The 27,984-nt window shown below is 39.5% G+C and overlaps 1 protein-coding gene across 3 annotated transcripts in view; it reads right to left on the bottom strand.

Annotated features, from left to right (window-relative positions):
* Positions 1-3,653, bottom strand: part of LOC109398743 (uncharacterized) — a 175,869-nt gene extending 172,216 nt beyond the window's left edge. For 2 of the 3 annotated variants that reach the window (XM_062859132.1, XM_029870501.2), the window contains exon 1: positions 2,173-3,652. The gene's annotated coding sequence lies outside the window, so the exon portion shown is untranslated. Of the gene's footprint in view, positions 1-2,172 lie in introns of all 3 variants that reach the window. The other variant, XM_062859131.1, reaches the window with a different exon arrangement.
* Between the last annotated feature and the right edge of the window lie 24,331 nt (positions 3,654-27,984).

Genomic DNA, 27,984 nt, shown 5'->3' with positions numbered 1-27,984 from the left:
TTTCATATTATCAACAAGAATCTTGGGAGAGGTCTACAGAAACGATATATATTCAATCAGCTTCATTTATCGCCCTGAGGACAAGGTTTGAATAAATGATCGATGCCATCATTTCCCATAGTGGTTTCTGCTTTTAGTGGTGTTGCGTATACGTACACGCTGCATTACACGAACACCACCTGAGTTACTGGTTGAAAATAGTAAACAAAGATCAGCTGTTCCCAGCAAAATCAAATGGGCATATTTTCAACCAGTAGATTTGCATTAGTATTCGTGACACCGCGCTGCGAAACCACTATGTTACAAGCGTGTCTGTGAACTCTGAATGAGTCATACAAATAGCACAGACGAACAGACGTAACACCTTGAACGATTTTCATGGAAATCTATCGCCCAGTACACACTACCATCATCTGGTGGAAAAGTTGCACGAATCACTGTGTTGTGCAATATCGTCAACAGAAGGCGCTAGTGTGAAACGTCAAACGCATAGAAAAACGATGCGCGCGCTTCTGGTTGTGAAAGCAACAACTATGAAAATTTAAAATGATCGTTAAAAGCGTGGTCGATGGAAATTTCGCAAGTGTTACATATGTTTGTCTGTGCAAATAGGTTATTGGACCTACTGCATCGACATTAGGGTGGCCCATACTTGTATGAAAAGCGTAAAACTTAAAAAATACTACACTCAGCGAAAAAACTAACGAAATTCATCAAAATACCTTATGTTTTTTTTTGCTATAAGTAAAACTTATGGATGCCATAAGTACACCTTATGAAAATTGATCGTGCTTGCTATGACAAATTTCATGAGATAGATTTATGAAAAGAATAAAAAAATCTTAAAATGATGCAGACTGGATTTGATCTATGAACGTCGGGATCACTGAGCCAGTGTGTTATACACACGGCTACCGACCGACCGAACGGCTATGTTGCTAAACATGAATAAAAGCCTAGCTCTGAGACGATTCTACGTCATAGAGCGACCTAATGAAATTCATCCGTATCAATATGAATTATTTAAGGACAAACGTCTTGAAATCCCGCATCAACAGTGCATCAGAACTTCAAACGCACAAATATCAAGAAGCAAACTTCACACAACAGTGCATTACATTATTCTGTTCTTGCTCACTCGTAACAAGCTTAAAATAAGAAGATCAGGTGCGCTGGTTCTGTTTACGAAGAGATTTATGCCCTCGAAATCGTGAGTAGGTGCCAAAGTCAGCCATTGTGGCGGCCATTTTGGGTTTCTAACAAGTCTGTCCTTAAGGCCGTTTCATAAGTTGGACCTTATGAAAATCTTAAGGTTATTTGGCTGAGTGTGTTCTACTGTGATGAAAAACAAAACTTTGGGAAATAGCTCAGCAGTATTGGAAACTATAAAGGATTTTTTAAGAACATTTATGGGTAAATCCAAACTTTACCGTCACAATGGCTACCTTGCAAATATGTACCGAAAGCACGAATCTCGTCATCAGGAGGAACAACACTACTCTGTAGTTCAAATCAATACTATCGGTACCTAATAAAAAAGTTAATTCTAAACTTAATGTATAAGTTAAAATAATGCCGAAAGTTAAAAAAAAATACTGCAATCATTAAAAGTTTCCCAGATTGAAAAATGTTAAACTACAGTGTTATCTAGGCTGCACAATAAATTAAACTAAATGCTGCAATAGGTGGACAGTACTCTAGCGTTTAATTTCAGAATGTTTGTGTATCCGAGTGTTGAAAACATTCAAACAAATATTGCTTGTTTGGAATAACTCGTTTTGAAAATAAATGTTTATAAAACACCCTATACTATTCAAAGTATTTTTCAAAATCGCAGAATATAATAACAATGTAAATAAAAGAGACGTGCTCAATTTTAACACGTGTATTTCACATACACTTCATACCAGTTAAAGAGCTCTTTGTGCAGCAATCTTTGTTTGCCGCCGTCAATCACGTTGTACAAATGCATATTCCATCCAATTGGGTTCACATCGTTCAGCCAAGCAAATAAGGCACACTATAATTGATGTTATAACAGAACAACTCCCTCTCAAAGTCCATACAGGGAGGCATCCCAGAAAAAAAAGCTAAACTCTTGAACGGTTCCAATTCGGCTCCCACCACACAAAAAAGAGAAACCGCAACCAATCTCCATTTCCGCGTACTCACCTTAAAATAGCGTAAAGTTCAGCCAAAAGTTCTCCTTTAGTAGCAGGCCAGCAAGAAAACTCCTCGCAAAACAACAACACAAAGTCTAGGTCTGCCGAAAATAACACACACTGCCTTCTCCTAGTTATTCCACTCTTGATGTTCGATGAAGATGAAGATGGGCACGAAAAACCTCACCCAGAAAGGCAGCACTTTTTGAACGTTGAATGTATTATGTGAATGTATTTGCTACCAGTGCCACTATATAATCAAGTGCCTTCACTTTTGGGCTTCTCTTCTGTCAATTTTTGCTTCGTTCGTTCCCTCGACGACGTTGACGACGATGGATTTCAAAATTCCTTCACTGCATCAAACCGACACAAATTTATGAGTTATGTACCTACTAGTGTTAGGTCTGAATCACTGGTACACACGACACAAGCGACAACGTAGACTACGACACTGGTCTGTTGTAATGATTAATCGCAGAAATATTTTCAATTTTGGTCACACACTGTTTTGCATTTCAACTCCCAATTTGGTTCGTCAATATTTTTTTTAGGTGTACACACTACGAAGCGTCAACAATCGACATCCGCCAGTCATTAACTTCTCACAGAACTTCCCCTGGTAGCGCAATGCTCCCTTGTCAGTATGTTTGTCAGCACTAAAATATTTTTGGAGATCGAGCTGATAACGGAGCTCAGGTTCGTCGCTTGTTCGAAGCGATCACAAGGTGTCCTGTACTTGATCACAGGTCAATCACGACGGCACACTGCGTAAACACTAGGTCAGCAAGTTTCACTTCCTCATCACAGCACTCTGCGTGATTTGTGTAGTGTGGTAGGGGACTTCGATCCCAAAAACAAGGTTACTTGTGGAATACTCTGGTCACTTCGTATAAGGATATCCTCGTCCACAGACTATCCTTGGGCCACAGTTGCACAATTTCCATACGCCCTATAAACTACGAACTTCACAACATTTCGTCAAAACATCACACGCGTACGCAAGCACCTACACCGTGTAGATTCAACCTTTTCAGCTTATCTGCCGTACACGCAAACATGCAGGTAACTTGGCCATCATACATCTGCGGCTGAGCCAGATCTACCTGGTTAATATCTGTTTATATTCTTCGCAATCCTCCAGTCTCGTTTGCTTGAACTAAAACGCACACACCAGTTGTCGTCAACACGCGAGTCGCACAGCTGTAAAGCTATATGAGTTCACAACAACAGTTCAAGTGCCACCACAGATACAGACACTACACCATGAACGACAGTCTGTTCCCTCGACTGGACAAAATGTTTTTCACCGTGCAGTCACCACGGCAACGGGAACTTCGCGAAATATAATAACACACCAAGTTCGCCGCGACAGCTTCGCGCGCTTCACAATCAAACGCAAAACACAACCGTTCGCGTAGACAGTTCAAACGGGTTTGCCGTTTGCGGGACTTTGAAAGCATTTAGAGCGCCACCACCGATCTGCGAACTGAGTCGGTGTGCATGCGGAACAACTCGAGAGGGCCCCCTCTTCGGCTCAGCCGAACCGAATGAAGCTCTCTCTCGCTTCATTCATTGTAACAAATTCTCCATATCTATCACTTGATGCTTGGCTCAGTGCCTGAGATGTATCCAGTGCTTGCAATAATTGCATGCAATGAATGAATGCTCGGACATTCAGTCATCATAGAGCGAGACTCTCGATTGAAGAAAAATAGAACTCCTCTCTTGGAATGCGGACACGGTAAGCTAGTACATGCACAACCCTCGCGAATTATTGAGTATTTATATTTATTTCCACTATCTACTATGCTTGAACCTGATGCACATGGTATGCTTGTTGAAATAACTTTATAAAACCAAGTTTTTGTTAGATTATTTGGATGATGGTTGAGGAAATTTAAATATTATATGTTCCAAACTTCATCCTATTTACACGAATTTCATAAGCTTCAAGAGAATGAAAATCATACATTTAAGCGTGCGTACGGCTCTGTGCCCCGCCTTACTGAGAAAAGAGAACTATACGCCTAGAAGAGCAATTCATATGTCTTCTCTCCAGTTTTTCCCATGTTCATGCATGAACTGTGAAATAAGGAATTGACCAATGCGGTACAAATACTCACTGCTTTGGGAAAGTTTGTTTATAAAACATTCACACGTTCATTTTATGATGTAGGTAGGTTTATGATAAAGAACTGCATTTTCTCAATTCAAAGCGATTCATCAAAGGAGGTGTGAACTTGGGTGTGAATTGTGTGAAATGTCACGAATAAAAGCTTTGTCATGTACCGTCTTGAAGGCAAACGTAGTGATAACGTAAAGTTTTTCAGATAACTTCGAAAAATTCAATCAGTTGTTCAAGGATTCAACAGTGAAGTTTAGTAGAAGACAATTAGTATTAGGGTGCCATTACCTAAGAAAAACTATTTTTACAACAATAAGAAGAAGACCGACGAATGTCATCCATATGTCAAATGATTGATTAGTTTTTATACTTTACAGGAAAAATATAGAAACCGAACCAAAACTACTTTTGGCATTTATTTCAGCGTGTGCCAATGATAGGAACCCTGTACCAGTTATGGACACATTTGTTAATGTGGGTTCCCCTTCGCACTATTTTCATGCATTCCTTATGGGATTGGCCATAACTGGTACATTATGGCGAAATAGGGTGCAAGAAAGCCGAAAAGTTAAGGAAAATGATTTATTTCTCTCATAGTTTTAACAAATCGTTAAGTTTGAATGACTGCAACCATCTTTTGTGAATGTGATCTGTTGTTCACGATTTTTTTTTCTTGTTGATTTGCATGATTAAAGGTTGAAAATCAACTATGGCAAATTTGAGGTACTATAGTCATAAGTGGTACACTGCCTACACTGCCTACGCCTACACCGTTTGGCCAAAGTATGATCAAAATAATTTAAAAACACGTCCTTTTCTAGCGTCCAGTATGATCATCTGAATTATAGTATATTTCCCTCTTATAATTATTTTAATAGTTTAATTGGATAACACAGCGCAACATTTTTTTGTCTCAAAAGCAAACTTGTGTGTCTCGGACAGATTTTGAGCCGCTGAATCCAATCGAGGCTCAGATTTGCTCCAGAACGTCACAATTTTGAGCTATACCTCAATTTAAAGAGCTAAATATGCGATTTCGGGCTTTTTTGATTGCAAGCCATTAAACCACAGAGAACAGACATCCAGGCTAGAACAAATTTCATTCAGAAAGTTGTGTAAGGATTTGAATCTTCACTAGAGTAAGTTTGCAAACCAATACACGATGACTACACTAATGCCGCCGAACACCATATTGCCACAGCCAGTGGTGAATTGAAACATTTCAAGTGGTGAATTAAATTAGTATGGGAAATTAATCGATTACAGCGTCACACTATTGCCACTCGTGTTGCCGATGAAATATTCCTTAGACAAAATTCAGATTGGACTTGGATGTCTGTTATCTGTGATTAAACATGGAAATATTTTTTTTAAGCAATCAAAGGGTAAAATGGTCAATTAACATTTAACACGGAGACAAATTTCGTTCGTTTGAATCAAAAATATTCATGTCTATTCGGTAAACAGATAAAAATTTGAAGACTAAGATTTTAATTTGTAAAACTAACTCAATTACATATTGATTTCAAAAGTACCCATTGAGGAGCCCCCCGTTCCCCCATCGAGAACATAAACAAAACTCACAAGTTCCAGTGGCAACATCAAACAAGATTTCCTCCTGCAAAAAAAGTTCCCCAAAAATCCCACGAAATCCAGTTGTTTTCTGGAGAGAATGTTATCTATAGATGTACACATGATGTTGGTATTGGAAGTGCTACGCGGGAGGAGGGTTTTTCCAACGAAAGAAATGACTTTATAAGTTTAATGGGAAAACAAATATTTCTGAAGGATCAACCTGCCACAAAAAAAATACATTTATTTCTAAGTTAATCTATCAAAACATGCAAGTTTGTTTCAAACATGGATTGCATTCGATCCTAATGTGACGTTCGATTTGCTCCAAACAATTTAATTTTTGTGGCCTGAACAAATTGACAATTTAATTGAGTTTACCTAAAATATTTTTGATTTTAACATAGATTTTTTTCTGCGTGGAATAGCTACATAACTTCACAGTCAAGGCTCCACAAAAATGATAAAACATGAAATTTACTGGAAGTCCTAGAGGCAAGCGATTGTTTAATAGCAATGATTCCAGCTTAAAGAGAAACACATTAAAAAATCCTTAAAAATAATGAAAAACGATATTCGTTCTATAAATTTAAAAACCGGACTCATCTCTGAACATTTCTAAACTAGATGAGGCCAGGCTTGTAAACATTCGACACTTTTCACTACCTTCGTTTCGTTGCCGCGGTCGGGTGTCAACTTGCTTTGTTTCATTCGAGCGCGACCGCTACCTCTTAGGGGCCATCCATGAACCACGTGGTCATTAGGGGGGGGGGGGGGGGGGGGGGGTGTGTGTGGTCTTCCAAAAGACCACGAAAAGCCACGGAGGGGGGGTGGGGGGCTCTCAACCAAACCACGTGGTTTTTTATTTGGTATTTCATTTCCTTATCTGTTCCAAAAACATAAAATCAATTTGGGTTTAATTCGCTTAGTTTATTATTTTTTGTCCACAGCACGAAAAATTGTGTTGTCCATTTAGAATCTGTACAAACAAACCACCTGTAGAAAAGAAATAATATCAGGAAAGGTCATTTAGCGCACTTCAAAATTCCGTTAATCGAGTGGTTGGCCACCACCACTGCTGTGTACAAAAAGCGAGATTTTTTCAACGTGTTGTACAAAATACAGATTCATGAAAAACTTCAAAGAAACTTTTTCTTTCATTTTGGAAACCTTTTCGCTTTTTTCTCATGAATACTTGAAAGTTGCATAATCCTAGCTAATTTGAGTACATGTTAATTCTACAATCTGATCATTTGTGCAGTGTTTTGAAAGGTACAGTTTGCCTAAGATTCCGCGTCACATATTTCTCTTTTAGCAGAGTTAAAATAATATACATACAGAAATACTACACAACTATTCCAAAAACTAAATACTAAACAATTATGTGTTTGTTGTGGTTGTAGCCTGAAACCACGCAAGACCACGGTGGGGGAGGGGAGGAGTCTAAAATTCAGGAAAAAATGACCACGTGGCTTATGGACAGCCCCTTACACACAACACGAGCGGCAGAACGAAGATCAATAAACAAAAAAGTGGACCAAACCAACGTCGTCTGACACGATGACATTTGTCTAATTCCAGCTTTTCGCAAGATTTCAGCCAATTTTGATTAAGATTGGTATAACATTAGTTTACTCGTGTGTGATAAATCGATTACGACACATACATTTATCCAAAACAGCTCTCTTTATGGGAAAGACAGGAATAACAAAAACCGAACCATCTCCCGAAGACGCAATCGTGGTCAAGCTCATTCATTCGACTTTTTTGTTCCGTACAGTTATATAGAAATTTATTTAAAAATCAGGGAAAGGTTTCCTCTTGATATTTCTCTTAGAATTTTATTACATAATCTCCCATAGTTTTGTCAAGGAATTTCAGCAGATATGCTTTCAAAAAATCTTTCAGTGATAAATTTGTAAATATTCATCAGAAATTCCTCCACAGATTCCATAAAAAAATCTTTATGTTGCAATTTCTCAATACATCTTTTACCTGGAAAATCTTGAAATATTTTTTCTAGAGATTTCTTTCAGAAATTCTTATAGAGATTCCTGCAAAAATATCTTACTTTAAAACCCTTCAATAAATTTCCTTCGTAATTCCTCCATGGACTGTTATAGAAAAAAAAAAACATGTAAAGATTCTTCTAGAAATCCCTAAAGAGATTCATTCAGAAATGCCTTTGAGAATTCCTTCAAGAATGCTACCAGATTTTTGTTTATAAAATCGTATTTTTTTAATAAGCGAACAAAATTTTCTTCAGAAAGTTTTCTTTCCATTTCTTTAGAATCAAGAAAGCTTTAATATGCCTTAGAAAACCTTCCATTGATTCCTTCCCAAATTGTTCCATGTTCACTAGAGATTGCTCCATATTTTTTTTGCTAGAACTATTGCATAGAAAACCTTTCATTAATTTCTTTGTAAATTCCTCCACAAAACTATAAATTTGGAATTCTTTCAGAAATTTCTTTAGGTCAACGGAATACCGCAAATCTACCATGGATTTCATACAAAAATTTTCCAAAGGATTCTTTTGAAAGCCTTCCATGTATTAAGAAACTTCTGCAGGGGTTCCTTCGATAATTCTTTCAAGTAATCTTTAAAAAAGTCTTCCAGTAGTTCTCCACAAATTCCTACAGGCATATGAAACATTCCTTCAGGCATTTTTTCACGAACTAATCCAGGAATTCCTGCAAGAATTACTATATGAATTCCGTTGAAAATGCTTGCTGAAATGTCTCCCGAATTTCCATATGGACCGGATGTTCCAACAGAATTCCTTCCGAGAATCCTCCAACAAAAATTCGTATAGAAATTTCTTCTGGCCAAGCTTTGTTCATTTTTTTTTCTAAAATTATCTTACAGATCTTTTGGGAAGTATTTATAATAAAGTTCAGAAGAAACCGTAGGTTAAGTTATTGGAGAAATCCGTTAAAACCAAGTTCAATTGGTTCAATCGCCGCAAATTAGTAAATAGATCGAAACTTAAATTAGGTATATTTTAAAACAAAATTCAGTTGAACCATTAAGAAAAAAAATTGTGCCCCATTTATGCGAGGAATCTGAAACGCCATTTTTCGCCATTGACCACACTACGACTAATCTCTATAATTTACAGAGCCACAGTGGCTCCCAATTTATCTCCCGGAAACAAACTGGGTTTCAGGGCCGGCTAGGCACTCCGTAAACGGAGAGGCTTCGCGGACTAAGTATGAACAATTCAAATAAATTTCACATTATTAAACATTTCATTGAAAGTTTCTAGTGTGGCGTGAGAGTGTGGTGTGTATGCGAGACTACGAATATAGTCCATTTTACGAGCAGATTTTATGAATGAATTTTGTCAGGAGGTAGCATCCACTAACCCGTGAAAATCAATATCATCATCAACATTGTTGTCACTTCGTAAAATAGCTCATTAAGGGTGCTCACACAGACCAGCAGACGTTACTCTTAGAGGAAATTCATCAAGAAGTTTTGCCCGGTGTCTTTTTCATGAGCACACCTGTTGCCACCTGTTGGGAGAACCGCGCGTGACACTATCGGCTATGATTGATTTCGATTTGATGTTTGTCTAACACGCACACTACTACGCAAATCGCTTGTAATTTTCGTTTGCTTCATTTAGAAACGTACACGTGTACACTGGCAAACATCAAAGCGATTGAACACTAGCGTCTCTGGTGGAAGGATCGCGGGAATTAAATACAAGTTGACGTGATCGTTGAATGCATTGCCAAGACGTATTGAAGAGTATTACGTCTGTTTGTCTGTGGTACTCGCTACCGATGCTTTTTAACTGTTTTCCTTCTTTGCTTAGGCTCACACAACACTCTTACTTCGCACACGAAGAAATGTTTTTAAAATAATGTATAATTCTAATCGCAAAAACTCATTCCGTTCGACAACTATTGTTCGACATAACAACACTGGACGAAAAATCGGCAATAATTGGTAGAAATTGTTATATTAATTAATCATGTAAAAATCTTGAATAAAATAAATAACTAATTCTCGAATCCCTGAAGAAGGTCCCGTCGGAAAGGTTCAATAGCTGTATTGAACGGAAAGACTGAAAAGTCATTTCAAACTTAACGCTAAAAGCCAGGATCGGACGAAGGCATACGAAACGACTACACGAACGATGGACGAAACGTCGTGAAACACCTTAATATAATCGAATGCACTACCGTCGATGGGGGTGACAATGGGTCAGAGGGGTGAGATTGGATCAAACCATTATCTGAAATAGCTCATCAAATATTGCGAAAATCGATAACCTCATAGTTGCCAGCAAATCCTGTCAAAAAAAAATAGGTTTCTATATGGCCTTTTTAAAATGCCTCTCTTTTGGATCGATGAACTATCACACTTTTAGGTGGATTGATACTTTTTAGAATCTCAAACTCATAACCATCATATAATGTATTATTGAAACCAGTATCAACATTAGGGTGGCCCACACTTATATGAAAAACAAAAATTTCAAAAAATGCCAAGTCTTACCTCCTAAATCAGTTGTTTTAAACTCCCAGAAGCTACGTTCAAAATTTGAGCAAAATCAATTAAGCCTAAGGGGGTGCTCAAAACGTTTGAAGTTTGTATGGGAAAACTTGACCAAATGTATGCAGAAATTTTATGTTTTCGAATTTTGCCGCTAGGTGGCGCTGTAAGCGTTCAATTTTTAAACCCTTTGGTATTATTGTAGGTTACTATATGCCAAACAACTTTGTCGAAAAGTTATACCCTAGGCAAAGTGAGGCAAAGTATTGAGATTTCATTATTGATATTATTCCTTTACATGCATTGGAAAAACAACAATAAAGTTTATCCTCACTTTACCTAGGGTATAACTTTTTTCGCAGACGTTGGATCACTTTGCGGTCTTCGACAAAGTTGTTTGGCATATAGTCACCTACAATAATATCAAAGACTTTAAAAGCGTTCATTAAAGCGCCACCTAGCGGCAAAATTCGAAAACTTAAAATTTCTTCATGCATTTGGCCAAGTTTTCCCATACAAAGTTCAAGCGTTTTGAGCGCCCCCTTAGGCTTAATTGATTTTGCTCAAATTTTGAACGTAGCTTCTGGGAGTCCAAAACAACTGATTTAGGAGGTAAGACTTGGCATTTTTTGAAATTTTTGCTTTTCATATAAGTGTGGGCCACCTTAATCAACATTGACCAGAACTTTATTAACTTGCTTTATTGTCAATGCGGAACAAATTCGGTGCCCTTGACCCGTTCTCACCACCTCGAAGAGGTGAGAATGGGTCATTTTTCAAACACTTGTAGTTTGAGGAAATTTGACGAGCTCCAAATATTGTTTTCATTATTTTTGTATGTATTACCAAAGATCACATTACAGTGATCATGTGTGCCAACTTTCCATCTATTTGGTTTCGGCGAGAAATGATTAACTTATGTTACCAGATTGTCCGGATTTTTCGGTCGATTCTACTGGCCTTCGAACATCTTTTGCGAACTCTAAAATATATTAAACATTTAAAAAACACATGATCAAGGGACTTTTTAATGCAAAGAAGCAAAAATTATTGAACAATGAATGTGGAAGTATGCATTTTAGACCCATTCTCACCCCAACGACGGTATCTCGGTAAATTGACAAAGCGTTGCAGTGATATATGGAAACTTATATGTATTACATAATTGGAAACCTTATAAAAAAATCCCAACATTTCTACAGGCCTTTAATGCAGCACTATCACCTTTCATGTACCACACCAAGATGAAAATCTTCGCCGGCAACGCCCGAATGGAAAAGATTTTCATCGGTGCGTGTCCAAATTGAGGAAAATGCATTCCTCAAGCCCAAGCACCGATCAAACTCGCCGTCTCTAACGCATGCCTCCGCAACATGTCGATATCTCTTTATGTTAGGGACAACACATGGCGGCGCGCTCGAGAAAGGAAATGGAAATCATTTCTCTTCTGTTCGGTGCATCGCCGCATTGATCATGTCTGTTTCCCTGCTTGCCTAGCTGTGCCCACTAATGGACAACGAAAACCATTTTTCCAACTGGTAACAAGCGATAACGGTGTAAGGTATTGAATCATGATAGAGAAGATGCTGCATCGGAAAGCTACTGATTTACAATTTTTCGAGTGAAACTTTTAGTACTCTTCGCCGCCAAACGGCGGACGGACAGTCGCTAATTAATGAGGCATTAATTACTGCTGGACTGTCTGTTCACAGAAAATAAAAAAAAGTGCATTGGATCGACGACGCTCCTGCTGCATTCGAAATCGATTAAGTTGTTGTAATATTTTTATAACAGATTTCACTCTCTTTCCCCAGAGAGTGTCGAAAACTTGCCGCAGTAAAAGTGATGTGGTTCGTTAGTCCTGTGTCGAGAATTTGCATTTTATTGATGGCACATGGGGTTTTCGTGCTGCTGCTCCTCCTGCTGAGGAGGAAAAACAGAGCTATCCACGTGTGGCGGTTAGATAACTTGCATGCAGTAGAAAGTGCATAGGAATTTGTAAGTTGAAAATCACTTATTAGAAACTTATTTACAGTAGCAAGTCTTTACGGAGTAATGACATTTTTTTCCACACAAGATTTTCGATTCTGGGTGATTTGGCAGAACCCGTTGGCTTAAAAAACAAATAATGAACTAAAGTTATCATGTCACTGTCACTGGCCAACCTATGGTTAAAAAGGTATGCATATGATAAAAAATATCAGTTTTACGGCCAACCATTTAGTAACATTAATTTTAGACAGACTAACTTACTTACTTTCAGTCCTGAGCATCCATGGTGGTGCAAAGGGCCGAATTGAAAGATCTCCATCCTGGGCGATTGCCAGCCGAAGGTAGAAATTCGGTCGACATCCCTTATTTCCTTGTTGAGACTGCGCCACCATGAGACTCTGGGTCTGCCTCTGCTGCAATGTCCTGCTGGGTTCCAATCTAATGCTTGTTTGCAGATTTCGTTCCCGCCCCTGCGTAGAGTGTGGCTGACCCACCTCAGCTTTCGCTCCCGAATTTCAGTCACTATCGGGATTTGATGACATCGACGATGGAGCTGCACGTTGGAGATCCAATGCCGCAGGCATCTATTGATGAAGACCTGCAGCCGTTGCGTGTTCTCCTCTGTGGTTTCACTGGCGTACAGCAGTACAGAATTCACGTTCGAGTCTAAAATTCGGATTTTAGTGTGTTGACTAATCTGGTTGTTTTTTCCATACATTTCTTAAACTCGCAAAAGCAGCCCTCGCCTTCTTGATGCGAACCTAACCTCAAAATGACTGACAATTCACAGGTCATTTCGACAGATGTAACATAAGCATGAAAAGGACGGCAACAAGATCGATAAAGTAGAATATATCATCCGTCGTTTTCGTGCATGTGTGTGGTCTGTCAAAGTGACCTGAGAAGTGTCAAACATTTTCATGGCTAGCTATGTTGGTGTAATGAAGAATTTGGCTACCAAGATATTGGAAGCTTTCAACATTCTCCACTGATTGCCCAGCTACCGTAAAGCTGGAAGGGTTGACCGTGTTTACAGCAACGACCCGGATGGGATCGGACAAAACACCGTTCTGCAGTATTCTGCACGATAATGCCCTGTACTGTGCTTCAATGAGGCCGATGATTTTCTCAGCGAGACCTTTGCGCCTTAGGGCTTCCCACATGTTTCCGTGGTTGAGACGGTCGCAAGCTTTTTCGTAATCAATGAACACCAGGTAGAGAGACTCTTGGAATTCATTGATTTGCTCCAGAATGATACGGAGCGTGACAATATGGTCCACACAGGATCGTCCGGCACGGAATCCTGCTTGCTGCCGTCAGAGAGTTTCGCCAATCTTCTCCTTTATCCGGGTATGTATCACTTTGCAGAGGACTTTGAGAACGACACACAGTAACATGATGCCCCGCCAATTATCGCATACAGCCAGCGCCAGGTCACCCTTTTTGGGTACCTTTACTAAGACGCCTTGCATCCAGTCAGCCGGAAATGTCGTGATTTCCCATATATTGCAGAATAGTTGATGCAGTGATGTGCGGATACTACGGGGTCAGCTTTGAGCATCTCAGCTGATATTCGATCGACCCCTGGGGCTCTGTTCGATTTCATGCTACGGATGGCTGTTTCTATCGCCTGCACTGATGGAGCTTCGGTGTTGGCACGGGTAATGCGTCGAACCCTTGGCGGATCATGATGAAATGTTGATGGCGTGGCCGACATTTGAAAAAGGTTTCCAAAGTGCTCGAACCAGCGTTCAGTAACTGTCCAGACGTGTTTTTCACGGGCATCGTAGCATTCATCTTAGTCCCACTAACGCGACGTGAGACATCGTAGAGAAGACGGATGTCGCCGGTGTTTGCGGCTTTCTCGCTCTTTTGTCCCGTCTACATGAGCGCTTCACTTCCTTCTCGAGAGCCGAATAGCGCTGACGGGCTACGGCTTTGGCTCCACGTGTTTTCGCTCGCTCTATCGCGGCTTTGACGTTCCTTAGCTCCTCTCCAGGTATCATCTGTGATCGTTCTTGATGGTGCTCCATTGATCTTCCACAGCAGCTTCCACCTGCTGGAATATCCGCAGCACGATTCTCTAGCTCCTCGACGAAGGACCTTTTCACCGCAGCGTCTTCCAGTCGGCGTGTATTGAACCGGCGCCTGATTTTCTCCTCCTGGTCGATGGATCCTAGCAATGCGCAGTCGGATCTCGCCTATTAGAAGATGATTGTTGGACGCAGTGTCGGCGCTACGTTTATTCAGCGCATCAAGAAGGCTCCGTCTCCATTTTTGGCTGATGCAGGTGTGGTCGATTTGGTTTGCCGTGACGTCATCACGGGAAATCCATGTCACTTCGTGCACTGGTCGATGGGGTGGGGAAAGAGCGATCCCTCAATCACCATGGCATTGTGTTGCCACAAAATTCTGCAAACAGCTCACCGTTCTCGCTCATTTCTTAGAGAACATGGCGTCCCATGACATGCTCATAGTCCGAGTTGTCGGAACCAACCCTCGCGTTGAAGTCGCCCATGAGGATCTTGATATCACCTTTTGGAATCTTGTTCACGACAGCATTCAGTTGACTGTAAAAGTTCTCTTTGTCTTGCAATTCGGCAGCATGGGTTGGTGCGTAACATTGACACGGTGCTCCATTTACCGTTATTATAAAATAAAATATATCATCAAAACCTGAAACGCCATTCTCTTTATTTATCTATCCTACACCTCTGGGCAAATTTTAAAAATCATCGTTGGGCGAAATTTTGAGTTACGCCCTGTTAAAGGGCCTAACCTCTAAAAAATCGTGTTTTCTATAGAATAACACCGCATTTTAAAACAGAATCATGAATTAAAGGCATCAATAACAAAAATTTTCATGAACAATATTGAAATTCCATAAAAATATCGGCGGAGTGCATTTTCTATCAAAATTGGTCATTACTCCAATATACGGTAGGTGTTCTTAGGGCTTGTAGAAAACAAACATTTCATCGGTGTAACAAATTCAATTAAAAGTATATTGTATTGTGATTCCTCCATATGTCTATAGATATTCATATTATTCTCAGTCAAGGCGATAGTATTGACATGCATACAGAACCAGCATTTCAAAAGGACGTAACTGATCTCCAACACAATATCTTCTCCCATAGCTGTAGATCGTATCTCATCTTTCCCAGGACGCCAACAACCACTATCTGGAAGAATTGCATTTTCTCCGTCCAGTAGTCGATGTACATTGCGTCGGAGAGATAAAGGTTTGGTTTCGGCAAGCAAATTCGCCTTTTTGAAATGTTAGCACCGATATATTAAGAGCGTACACTCTCTATACAGCAAATCTGCTTTAAAAACAATAGTCAAAAATATGGGCAACCATAAATTAAACAAAAAGAAATATGTCTGTGTGCCAAATATCTTAAGTTAAAAGAATAGGAAACCAACATATGGAAAGGCCCAAAAACAAAAAGTTGGAACAGGCAACAAATAATCCAGCATTATTTGCAGGGTGAATTTTTTTTCTTCTTTCAAAATATGTAGGTAAGTCCTTTTGTCCCTACTAATTTTATTTTTATTCGTCCTTTTGCCTTTCTTTTTTTTTCATTTGTACGTTCTGTCTTCATCATCTTCAGCATTTCAGAAGGACGTAACTGCTTTTTGATACGGCACTTCTTTTATGGATGTAGATCGCATGTCATCCCTCTAATGTAAGCCATCGAAAGAGGAGCATTCTTTTCGTTTAGATGTGCCATGCCACAGCTTTGAAAAAAGGTGTTGTTTTGGAAAGTTGTTACGCCCTGTTGAAATGCTGAGGCTGAGAAGACAAAACGTAGAAATGAAAAAAAAATCGAAAGACAATATAGCGCGTTTAACCGTAGATTATCGCGCAAAAATGTTCAAAATCGTTAATAGATCGTCGCCAGTACATCATATCGTGTTCGTGTCTTCTACGATAAGTGCAGAAAATAGCTAAGCATTGACCGCGCAGAAGACACCGAAACAGTTAAATGCAACCACGCATATCTATTTACATTTTTGCAAAACTTTGCGCGATATTTTTTCTTGCAATGTATAATAGGTCGATAAAAGTAAAATTAGAAGGAACAAAAGGTCTTACTTATTTTACTTATGAGGGCCCATATAGCCGAGGCGGTAAACGCACGGGTATTGAGCATGACCATGCTGAGGGTGACGGGTTCGATTCCCGGTCGGTCCAGGATCTTTTCGTAAAGGAAATTTCCTTGACTTCCTTGGGCATAGAGTATCTTCGTGCCTGCCACACGATATACACATGCAAAATGGTCATTGGCAGAGGAAGCTCTCAGTTAATAACTGTGGAAGTGCTCATTGAACACTAAGCTGAGAAGCAGGCTTTGTCCCAGTGAGGACGTTACGCCAAGAAGAGAGAAAAGGTCTTACCTACATATTAAAAAAGAGAGAATTTTCATGCAGCATATTATGTTCGATTATTTGAAGCCTGTTTCGACTTTTTGTCCTTTAGCCTCGTAATGCTTTTGGTTTTCTATTCTTATAAGTTATAACTTAAGACATTTGGCACACAGACATATTTCTTTTTGTTTAATTTATGGTTGCCCATATTTGACTATTGTTTTTATAGCAGATTTGCTGTATTGAGAGTGTATATTCTTAATATATCGGTGCTAACATTTCAAAAAGGCGAATCTGTTTGCCGAAACCAACGTTTTATCTCTCCGACGCAATGTACAACCACTACTGGACGGGGAAAATGCAATTCTTTCCGATAGTGGTTGTTGGTGTCCTGGGAAAGATGAGATATTGTGATGAAGATCAGTTACGTCCTTTTGAAATGTTGGTGTTGGATGGACGTGAATACTATCGCCTTGACTGGGAGTAATATGAACATTTATAGATATATGGAATCACAATACAATATATTTTTAATTGAATTGTTACACCGATGAAATGTTTGTTTTCTATAGGCCCTAAGAACACCTACGTATATTGACATAATGACCAATTTTAATAGAAAATGCACTCCACTAATAGTTATATGGATACACACTACCAAATTTCAATATTGTTCATGATAATTTTTGTTATTGATGCCTTTAATTCATGATTCTGTTATGAAATGTGGTGTTATTCTAAAGAAAACACGATTTTTTAGAGGTTAGGCCCTTTTTCGCCCAACGATGATTTTTAAAATATGTCCAGAGGTGTAGGATAGATAAATAAAGAGAATGGCGTTTCAGGTTTTGATGGTATATTTTATTTTATAATAACGGTAAATGGAACACCGTGATTGAATCATGGTAAGGTTTCGAACCCGTGTTCTGAATCTGGCTACAATTATCCTCTCATTAGGTTCCCACTTCATGAGCGCAGCATGGGCGTGAACGCTGAGCCGGAAACCAACTCCACGGTGGCGAGAAGCGTGTCACTGTTCATCTCGTAGGCCAGAATATTGCAGAATTAGGCTCGACGCCAATCTGAGTTAACTCCAAAGTTTGGCCAACGGGCTTCGCTCAGTCCTGGGATCTGAAGCTTCATACGGCATGCCTCATTGGTTATACCAGTTTTCCCCTTTTGAGCTAGGGTTAATACATTCCAAGTTCCAATTCTTGCCCATTGTTTCGCACTAAAAGTCGTTGCCGTTTAATCAGTTTGTAATCTTTCATTTTCGGTTTCTGTAACGGGTTTTTTGGGTGTCGGGAACAGTAGACTGTTGGCCTAAAGTCCCCTATACACCGTGATGGGGCTGCCACCTTAGGTATACGTATAGCTTCCGGTGGAGTTTCATACTCAGCCGCTGGATGCCAGAACAGACGCTGTTTGAGCCTCTCCTTGGTGAACAGGCGCTCGGGACGTATCTCCTCAATCTAGCTGAAGTCAGAAGGACAACAGTGCCCAAGCTGCACTACCAGCTAAGCACACGACTCATAGCTGGCGGTCATCGGTGTCATTGCTTGACCCGTGGAAGCATGGGATATGAACTTGTGAGGACCAGAGCTGTGTTGGACGCTCTCCTTATCGACTCACTGTTTTGCAGCCCAAAAAAAGTTTAATATTCTTGCACATTTTCGTTCCTGTCATCATACCTTTGCGCGATAAGATGAGCCTCTCATAGAACTTCCCGGATTTTTTTTTTGAGAACGGCATCAGATTTTCATTTCCTTATTTAACCCCTAGTGGCACAATTCAATTCAATAATAGCCATTTCATTTTCCGGTAAGATTACCCACTAAATCTAAAACCTAAAAGATGCATCGCCATCACTTCACCGCTCATCGGGACTAATTGAGTTAACAAAACGATGTTCAATTTTGTCCCGATTTCTCCACAACCTTCGGAAAGAAAAGAAAAACTCCTGACCACAAATTAGCCGCAAATCGCATATTTCATAAATATTTACAACGTGCGATGGGGTGATGGGTGCCAGAGGTGGTAGCCAGAGCCAAGTGCCAGATTGATGTACTGCATAAATGTATAAATCACGCAAGTCTTTCCCTGGTTGGCCACTTGCCATTATTGGAAAGCTTGGCCTCCCAACAGCCGGCGGCAGCGCGGCGACGACGGCAGGGGGCTTCCCCAAATTTGCTTCCCGATCTGGACCGCGGGTGCAATTTGCTCTCACTTGACCATCGCCATCAGCATCTTCATCGCCATCATCACCATCCATCAACCATCCATCAGATTAGTTCGCTTTAGACGGCGAGGATGACTCGGGGAAGACCTGGAAAGTGCAGCCCCAAACAAGCACAAGCTAATCTCCTATAAGGCCCCTCTCATGATCGGCCCGGTATGAGCGATGTAAAACGTTTTCACAACCTTAATTGAGATATAAATATTAACAAATTGAATTTATTTTCCTTCGCGGCTTCTTACTTTTACTCTTGGATGTTGGAGCTCCTTGGTGGTGGCTTTGACGTCCGTTGGAAGTAGCAGGCAACAGTTGGATTACGATGAAAGTTAACTGCCCCTAAATCGTACCGAATTGGGGAGGTGCGAGTTGGCAAATGAAGAAAAAAAAAGCTCTCCTCTTTCGACAGTCAGTGTCCTACAGATTAGCCATGGTCCGGTACATGCGCGATTGGAAGTGATGAGTAAATCAGCCAAAAAAGTTCGCTTTCTTTTGAGCGTATACTGTATAGCTTCGAGTGTTATCGATCAGTGAACTCTTGAGGGTAATGCAAAGTGATTGCATGGATTTATATGGGCTTCCTAATGTATTCATAACGGACGATGACTGCAATCTGTTTGTAGCAGACAGAATACTGCAATACATCATGTCTGATTGAATGTTTGTTAGGAGATAAGTTGGCTCTGTTGGAAAAATCATGCTTTGAGCATCAAACATAAGATTCGAGTAAGAAAACTGGGGTCATAACGCCCCCTGAGGCAAAACGCTTTCACACTACCTCCATATATTTAAGAGATTTTCTGCAAATGCAAACATCTAATTCAACTGGATTACCTAGATTAGTAGCGCACGCAATTTATACAATTCTGCGCTGGTTATATACTTCAACTTGTAAACCACCAGGCGCCTCCTTCTACTACCATTGCTGCTAAAGAGCTGGATGGGACCCCCAGGTATTTCAGTATAAATCAAAGCGGGTAATTTCAGCGAGCGTTTTGTCTCACAGCAAATGGCGTTTTGCCTCCTACAATTTTCCAGCACTTAGTAGAAAAAGGGCAGAATGCCCCGCCTAAGAATATGCGGTCATGAAAACATAAAATCAAGCTGATTTTAGGAGTGTATTTTTCTTCGGAAACTAGTTTACTCCCTTGCCTAATAGACTCCAACATTTGGCACACATGAATGATCCAGAAGGCGTTTTGCCTCTGACAATTTCCAGCATCTAAAAGATAACACTTTTTTTAATAGTTTATTTAAATAGGAAATGTCAGTTTCATGTGGACCAGACGTTGGAGTCTATAGGGCTATTGGTCTATTCCTTTTTCAAGAATTCCTCTAGGGGTTTCACCAGACATTCCTCCGGGGATTTATTCTGGGATATCTTTGGAGGTTCTTCCAGTGATTGTTCCAGTGCCTTTTTCAAGAATTTCTCCAGGGATTCTCAAGGGAATGTTAACAGATATCGTTTTAAGAATTCTGCAAGTGTTTCTTCAGAGATTTCTTTAGGGATTTTTTTAGAGATTTCTCCATATATTCTTTCAAGAATTCCACTAATTCAATCTGGAATAATTCGAAGTATTTCAACAGGAATATCTTCCAGAAACCCTTTCAGAAAATATGACCAGAGATTATCTGAACATTATTCCAGGAATTGCTTAAAACATTGTACAGAAGATTCTTTTGAGAGTCCATCCAAAAATTCCAACAAAAAATCGTCCAGAAATTATTACAGATTCATGTCTGCAATAATTTCTGGACGAATTTTCTTCATATTTTTGTTCTAGGTATTTTTACAGAAATTATTCCATAAATTTGTTAAGAAAGCTTTTATTAGATTTCCTAAAGAATTGTTTGTGGGTTTTTTTTTTCAGAAATTCCCTTAGGGTTTCCTCCAAGAATTCGTCCAGGGATTCACCCGAGAATTTCTTCTGTGTTTGTTTCAGGAACAACTTCAGGGATTATTTTAAAAATTCTTCCAAGAATTCCCCAGGACCATTTTTAAATTCCTTTAGGAATCCCTCTTGGATTTTTTTTTTCAGGAACTCCTACAGTAATTAATCCTGGACTTCCTCCGGAAAATGTTTAGGGATACCCTTAGGAATTCCCCTTGGTATTGCTTCCGGGATTCCTTCTGGGGTTTCTTCAGGAATTCCTCCAGGGATTCCTTCAGGAACTGCTACTGGACTTCCTCAAGGAATTCCTCCACGAATTCTTCTTAGGGCTCCTTCAGCATTTCGTCAAGATTTCCATCTTCGATATCTTCGAGAATTCTTCCTAGGATTCCACCAGGATTCCTCCACGAATTTCTCCAGAGATTCCTCCATGGATTCTTCCAGGAGTTCCTTCTGGGAACTGTTGCAGGGATTCCTCTAAAGAATCCTCCAGGGATTCCTTCAGAAATGCCTCTAGAGATTCCTCCAGAAATTCCTCCAGAAATTGCTCCAGGAATTCCTCTAGAGATTCCTCCAGGAGTTACTCCTAAAATTCCTCTACGAATTCTTTAAGAGATTCCTCCTGTAATTTCTTCAGGAACTCCTCCAGGAATTCATCCAGGGATCCCTCCAGAAGTTCCTCTAGGAATTTAGATTTTTCCAGGAGTACCTCTGGAGATTCCTTCAGGGATTCCTGCAGGCATTTCTCTAGGATATCCTGCAGGGATCTCTCCAAGAATTCCTACAAAAAAATCTTTCAGGAATTCCTCCATGCATTCCTCAGGACTTCCTCTAAGGCAATCCTCCAGGAATTGCTTCAGGGATTCCTCCAAGAATTCCACCAGAAATTTATCCAGGAATTCTTCAAGAGATTCCTCCAAGGAATTTTCCAGGGTCTCCTACAGCAATTCCTCCAAAGATTTTTCCCGGATTTTTTTCAGGAATTCCTCCTTGGAATCTCGCAGAGATTTCTCCAGGAATTCTTCCAGCGATTCCTCTAGGAGTTCCTCCAGATATTCCTCCGGAAATTGCTTACACGCTAAGACCGCTCAGCACATAGAATGTGTAAGACCTACTCATAAGTGCATAATTTCCAAGCTACACCAAAAATGTGTAACAGTAACACATTCACAAACACAGCTCGTACACTCTTCTAGATGCGGAGTGTCGATATTTTTTGTTTACCAAGGGCATTAGTAAACCTATCTAGATTGCCGTACAACATTTTTTGCAAATTTCACGATTTTGTGGACGCAGGAGCTGATTTTGTGAATGTGCAAGGGTTACACATTTTTGGTGTAGTATGGAAATTATGCACTTTACCCGAGCAGAAGGGCATACCTTACAAATACCATGCGAAGTGCAACATGTGCTCTAATACTTAAAATTGTTATTGCTGCGTTATTCAACAAAATGTTATGAGAACATCATAATAACATTTCCAAGTATTTGAGCAGAGTTTGGTATTGATGATGTAGTATTTGTTGGTTTAGCAGTGAAAATAACCGAATAACAGGAATTGCTATTGCATCATGAAGTCATCGAACAAATGAAACATTTAATAACAAGAAATGTTATTAGTTTGCTATTCCATAACTTTAGGATAATAAATACAGTACTTGAAATTTTAGGTATGCATTATTGTAATAACAAGACTTATTATTTTCTAGGCGTTATTTATACAAAGTTTAGGTATTCGTTTTTGTTATTTTGCCTCTTATTACCACCTAATGAAGGGCATATCAAGGTATGGTAGTATTTAAGATGAATACCTTGTTATGTTATTCACTTGTTATTTTCTTCTGCTCGGGTAGTGCTGATCGGTTTTAGGGTGTAAGAGTCTCTTCCAGGAATTCCTTCTGGAAATCCCCAGGAGTTTTTCAGGAATTCGTGCAGGCATTCGGAAATTCATCGAGGAATTTCTTAAAGGTCTCCTCGAGGTATTCTTCTAGAAATTACCCCAGATTTTTTACACGGGTTCCTCCAGGAATTTCACCAGGAATTGATCTGGGAATTCCATCATACATTCTGTCAGCAATTCATCCAGGAACTTCTCTAGAAATACCCTCTGGAATTCCTCCAGGGACTCCTCCAGAAATTTTTCCAGATTGATTTTCCTCCAGGAATTGCTACAGCGATTTCTCCAGGAATTCCACTAAGAATTTCTCCATGAATTTCTTCATTTTCAAGGGATTTCCCCAAGGATTCCCCCAGGGATTCCTGCAGAAATTCATTCGAGAAAATCCTCTAGAAATTTTTTCAGGAATTTCTCAAGAGTTTTTTTTCAGAAACTTCTCCCAGAGTTCCTCTAGAGATTCCTCCAGAAATACATCCCGTAATTGTTTCAAGAATTCCTCTACAGATTCCTCCAGGAATTTTATCAGGGATTCCTACACCAATTACCACAGGAATACCTCCAGGCATTCCTCTTGGATTTTATCCAGGAATACCTCAGGAACTGCTCTAGGAAATTCTTCAGGAATTACCCTAGGAATTTTTCCAGGAATTACTACTAGACATCCCTCAGAAGTTTTGTCAGCAATTTCTCCAGGATTCCTTAAAGAATTCCTCCAGGAATTTCTCAAGGTTTTTTTTTCAGAAGTATGAAAATAATAGAAATAGAAATAGAAATCTCCCAGAATTCCTCTAACGATTCTTGCAGAAACTCATCCTGTAATTGTTTCAATAATTCCTCTAAAGTTTCCTCCAGGAATTCCTCCATCAATTCAGGAATTGCTCCCGAACTTCCTTCAGAAACTATGTCAGCAATTCCTTCAGGAAATCCTCTAGGGATTTTTTTTAGAAATTCATTCAGAGATTCCTCCAGGAATTGTTTCTGGGATTCCTCCAGGGATTTTCCCGGAGATTCCTCCTGGAAATCCTTCGAAGATTTCTCCAGAAGAAGAAGAATTACTTCCAGAATTTTTTTCTAGAGATTTCTACAGGAACTCCTCCAGGAATTTGTTCAGAAGTTCTTCCAGGCATTCCTTCTGCATTCTCTTAGCCTTTCAGGACGCGCGCCATCATGTAATCTAAACTACACCGCGCTCGCGCTGTATACGACGAGCGAGGTTTTTTGGAAATGTTGTACTTTTTACAACAGCGCGCGTTCTGAAGGGTTAAGAGATTTTTCTTTTCCAGGAATTGCTTCAGGGATTTCTCCAAAAATTCCCCCATAGATTCCTTCAAAAATTTATATTAAATTTCCTCTGGGAATTCCTCAAGAGATTTCATCAGAAATTTTCCAAGGGATCCCTTCCAGAATTCCTCCAGGAATTTCTCCAAGAACTCCTCCAATGAATCCTCCAGAAGTTTATGTAAGATTTCTTCTAGGAACTCCTCAAGAGATCACTTTATAAATTTAGAATTGGAAGAAAATATAAAAAGGATGCATATAGGAACCAGGACATTATCCAGGGATTCTTCCAGAAATCCCTCCAGCAGTTTCAGAAATTTACTCAGGGATTCTATTAGGAATTCTTACAAAAAGCAAGACAATAAGTGCTCCAAGGATTCTTCCAAGCAACACACATTCCACAAAAGAGTCATGGTAGCGCAGGTTTTAATTGCGCAGAAGTCACTGTGACTAACTTTAAATATATAAGTACTTGCATGCTAAAAATGCTTTCAGTCATTTCTGAAGGAAATCCTTCAGAAATTTAACCAGGGAACACTCCTTCTGAATTCTCTAGGATTCTCTCGCAAATGCACTAAGAATTCCTCTAGAAATTCCTTCTTAAATTCCTCCAGACATTTTTTTTTTAATAAATTCCAGGATTTGCGTTGAGTTGCGTGGTAACGGAGTAATTCGTAGATTGCATACTGAAAGTTGTCATGCTAAAACATTAATACTCCTATTCCGATTGCTTATGGAATGCTATTTGGGAAGGAACAGCTATCCAATCAGAGGTTGAAGTAAAAAAGACATGAAAACTTCAATTGCCGGCCACGCCCATCTTCTCCGTTACGAGGACAGGGAAGAATGTGATGATATGACACCTAGGGGAAAGAGGGGCATAACGCCCCGTCTAAGCATATGTGGTCTGGTCATAAACTTCAATTGATGCTTATTTTAAGGTCGTATTCTGCCTCGGAGAGCAGTATACTCCATTACCAAAGAGACTTCAACTTTTGGCCCGCGGGTCCACAAAATTTCCCATTCAAATAAACAATTCAAAAAATCATTACTTTTTAGGTGCCGGAAACCTGTAGGAGGCAAAACGCCTTTTTGGGTGAGGCAAAACGCCCGCTGGCATTTCCCGCTTTGGCTTGTTGTGAAATACCAAGGGGCCCTATCGAATTCTTCTCAGCAGCAAATGAAGGAGTAGGAGGCGGTAGTTTCATGGGTAGATCCATATAATCAGCGCGCATTGTCTTAATTTCTGTGCGCTGCAAATTAGGGAATCTTTCCAAATGTGGAAAGTCGTCGTTTTTCACGCTTTTCTTGCGACAATAGCAGCCGTTCTTGGGCTTAACCTGCTCAGTTTGAGTTCTCGTTTGCTTGCATCTAACAAAAACCTCCACAATATGATGAAATCGCGTGAAGGCGTTTTGCCCCCGGGGGGCGTTATGCCCGCAGTTCCCCTACTTTAGGTGAGGTCAGCGACTCACCGACGCCCCCATAGGTGTCAAGGAGTTGGATATACGGAATGGGTTGATTTGGGATTAACTATAAGCAAACGGTAAGATTCAGATTGTGTAAGTGTATTTGAGTTGATCATGTAGGTAGATGTATTGATGGGAGTGTAAGTGATTTAGTATATTTAATACCAACGTTATGGGAGTGACATAGCTAAGAAATTTTGTCACTCCATGGGACTTTTTGCTTTCAGGGATGGGGCACAGGCATTTACACATGTGTCCTGGCTAGCAAGCCTAGGCTTAAGCGTCATTGATCGCTCTCTGAAACGATAAGAAACACGTTATGTGGATGGGAAGGGATAGTAGGGCAGGGATAATATCTATTTATCGAGGTACCAGCGACTCACCGACGCCCTCGAAAATAGAAAGGGGAAGGGATTTTAATACGGGAATGGTCTGTAATTCAGTATGATTTAATTATGCAGGAATTTGGATGGGATGTAATAAGCAAAAAATAAAGTTTGAAATACGTTAATAAAAATAATTTACCTTTAATCGCTGAAATAGGAAGTATAAGGAATAAATTTTCAATCATGTTATTTTTATGACGTATTTGTAACCCTTTAACTCCCTACTTCCGAAGTGTGCTCTACAGCACCATTGAGTTTCTTCGAACTCGAAACAAACGAAATTAGATTAATATAATGCAATAGTTATAAAAAACATGATTGTTTCTTATTTGGCAAACTTCAATGTTCTCCACTTGTTTTAATAGCGGAACTATTGATAAGCAATCAAAATACTTATAACTCAATCAATTAGAAATTGAATAAAAAATCGATTCGATCAATTTTGAGAAGCTTAAACGTCGATTCAGAACATCGATGCAGTGCACATCTATTCAAAAATTCTCATTGCTAATTCATAGGAAGACTAGTTGTTTCAATAGTCGAACTATTGATAAAAAAAACTTTTCATTCTGGACTATTGTTTTACGTTGATTTCGAAAAATTTGGCCAATTTAAAAAAAAAAACTTTTGTTCAAACACTTTTTCGGGAAACGCTCTCTTGGCATAGTAGTTTACAGCCGTAAGAAGGAAAGGATTAAACAGCTCAATGGATGAGACTACACAGCTAATCGCGTTCGGTAATTTTTACCGAAATCTCAACCGCTGAGCGTTCGGTAATGGATTTTAAACGAAATTCTGTAAAAAACTAACAAATTTCGGTAAAATGTTATCGTTTATCTGTCAAACTCTAACGAACTTTGGTAAAAGTTGCTACCTTTACCGAATTTTTCCTGTAACACAAACTTAACGGTTGAGATTTCGGTAAAACATTACCGAAGTCGGTGATTTTTTCTAACTGTGTAGTCTCTGGACTGTGCAACAATTCTTAGTTTACCGTATTGTAGATCTTACGTTGTAATGCACTATTCACATCGGGGCGTACAAATAAATTGGATAGTACTTACCATAGCTTGAAGCCTCGAATCATGCTCCCATAACTTAAAAGCTACCTACAGCTTGACCTACAGCGCACTCGTCCGGATGCCACAAAACGTTCACAGCTAGCCGCGTTCGGTAATTTTTACCGAAATCTCAACAGCTGAACGTTCGGTAATGGTTTTTTACCGAAATTCTGTAAAAATTACCAAATTTCGGTGAAATGTTATCGTTTATCTGTCAAATTTTAACGAAGTTCGGTAAACGTCACCGAATTTTTCCGGTAAAAAACTTAACGGTTGAGATTTCGGTAAAATATTACCGAAGTCGGTGATTTTGGCTAAGTGTGTTGTATGGTGGAAGAACTTCGCCTGGCAAACTGGTCACGATCGCAGCAACTTCCTGGTCACGAGTAACATCAGCAGTCAGATCCGAGACACCGTTTGGAAACCGGATCCTCCTGTAACACTTGTTATACCAGGTGGTTGGCGAAAATATCTTGAAATATTGTCCTTGTGGCTCCAATGTTCCGTCACACTTATTTTCACCGCTGAGCAACTTGCTTGAAGAATTATCTGAACATTGCGAAAATCAATTATTCTTCTTTTTTAATAAAATCCAGGATTTAATCAAAAACTCCATTATTTGAGAATTCTCCGTAAACATCTGCAGGAAATTCTTCAAGTATTTCTCCAAACATACCCTTCAGGAAATCTCACAGGAATAACTCGAGGGTTTGCTTCATTTTAAGGCTTTTACGAGAATATCTTCAAAAATTATTCTAAGGATCCTTCTGGGATCCGGGAAGACGTCTATTCACATTTCTATAGGCTTATGCTCTGAGATGAGTATATACACAGTATATTATACAGTATATGAATATTCAAACAATCTTGAGGGAGATTCCGGCAAGGAATAGAGGAATTGAGATCCAGGACATTCCAAGATTGCTATCAATGCATAGACAAACTGGATGATTAATTACTGAAAGAACTGCAGTTAGTCATGGAAGCCATTATGTAGACATTTAGAAAAAATCTTCGGACGGGTTTCCATGATGTTC

The sequence above is a fragment of the Aedes albopictus genome, chromosome 3 (assembly GCF_035046485.1).
Source record: "Aedes albopictus strain Foshan chromosome 3, AalbF5, whole genome shotgun sequence".
Taxonomy (NCBI): Eukaryota; Metazoa; Arthropoda; class Insecta; order Diptera; family Culicidae; genus Aedes; species Aedes albopictus.
Note: the sequence above shows the minus strand (reverse complement) of the source record. Positions and strands in the feature narration are given on the sequence as shown.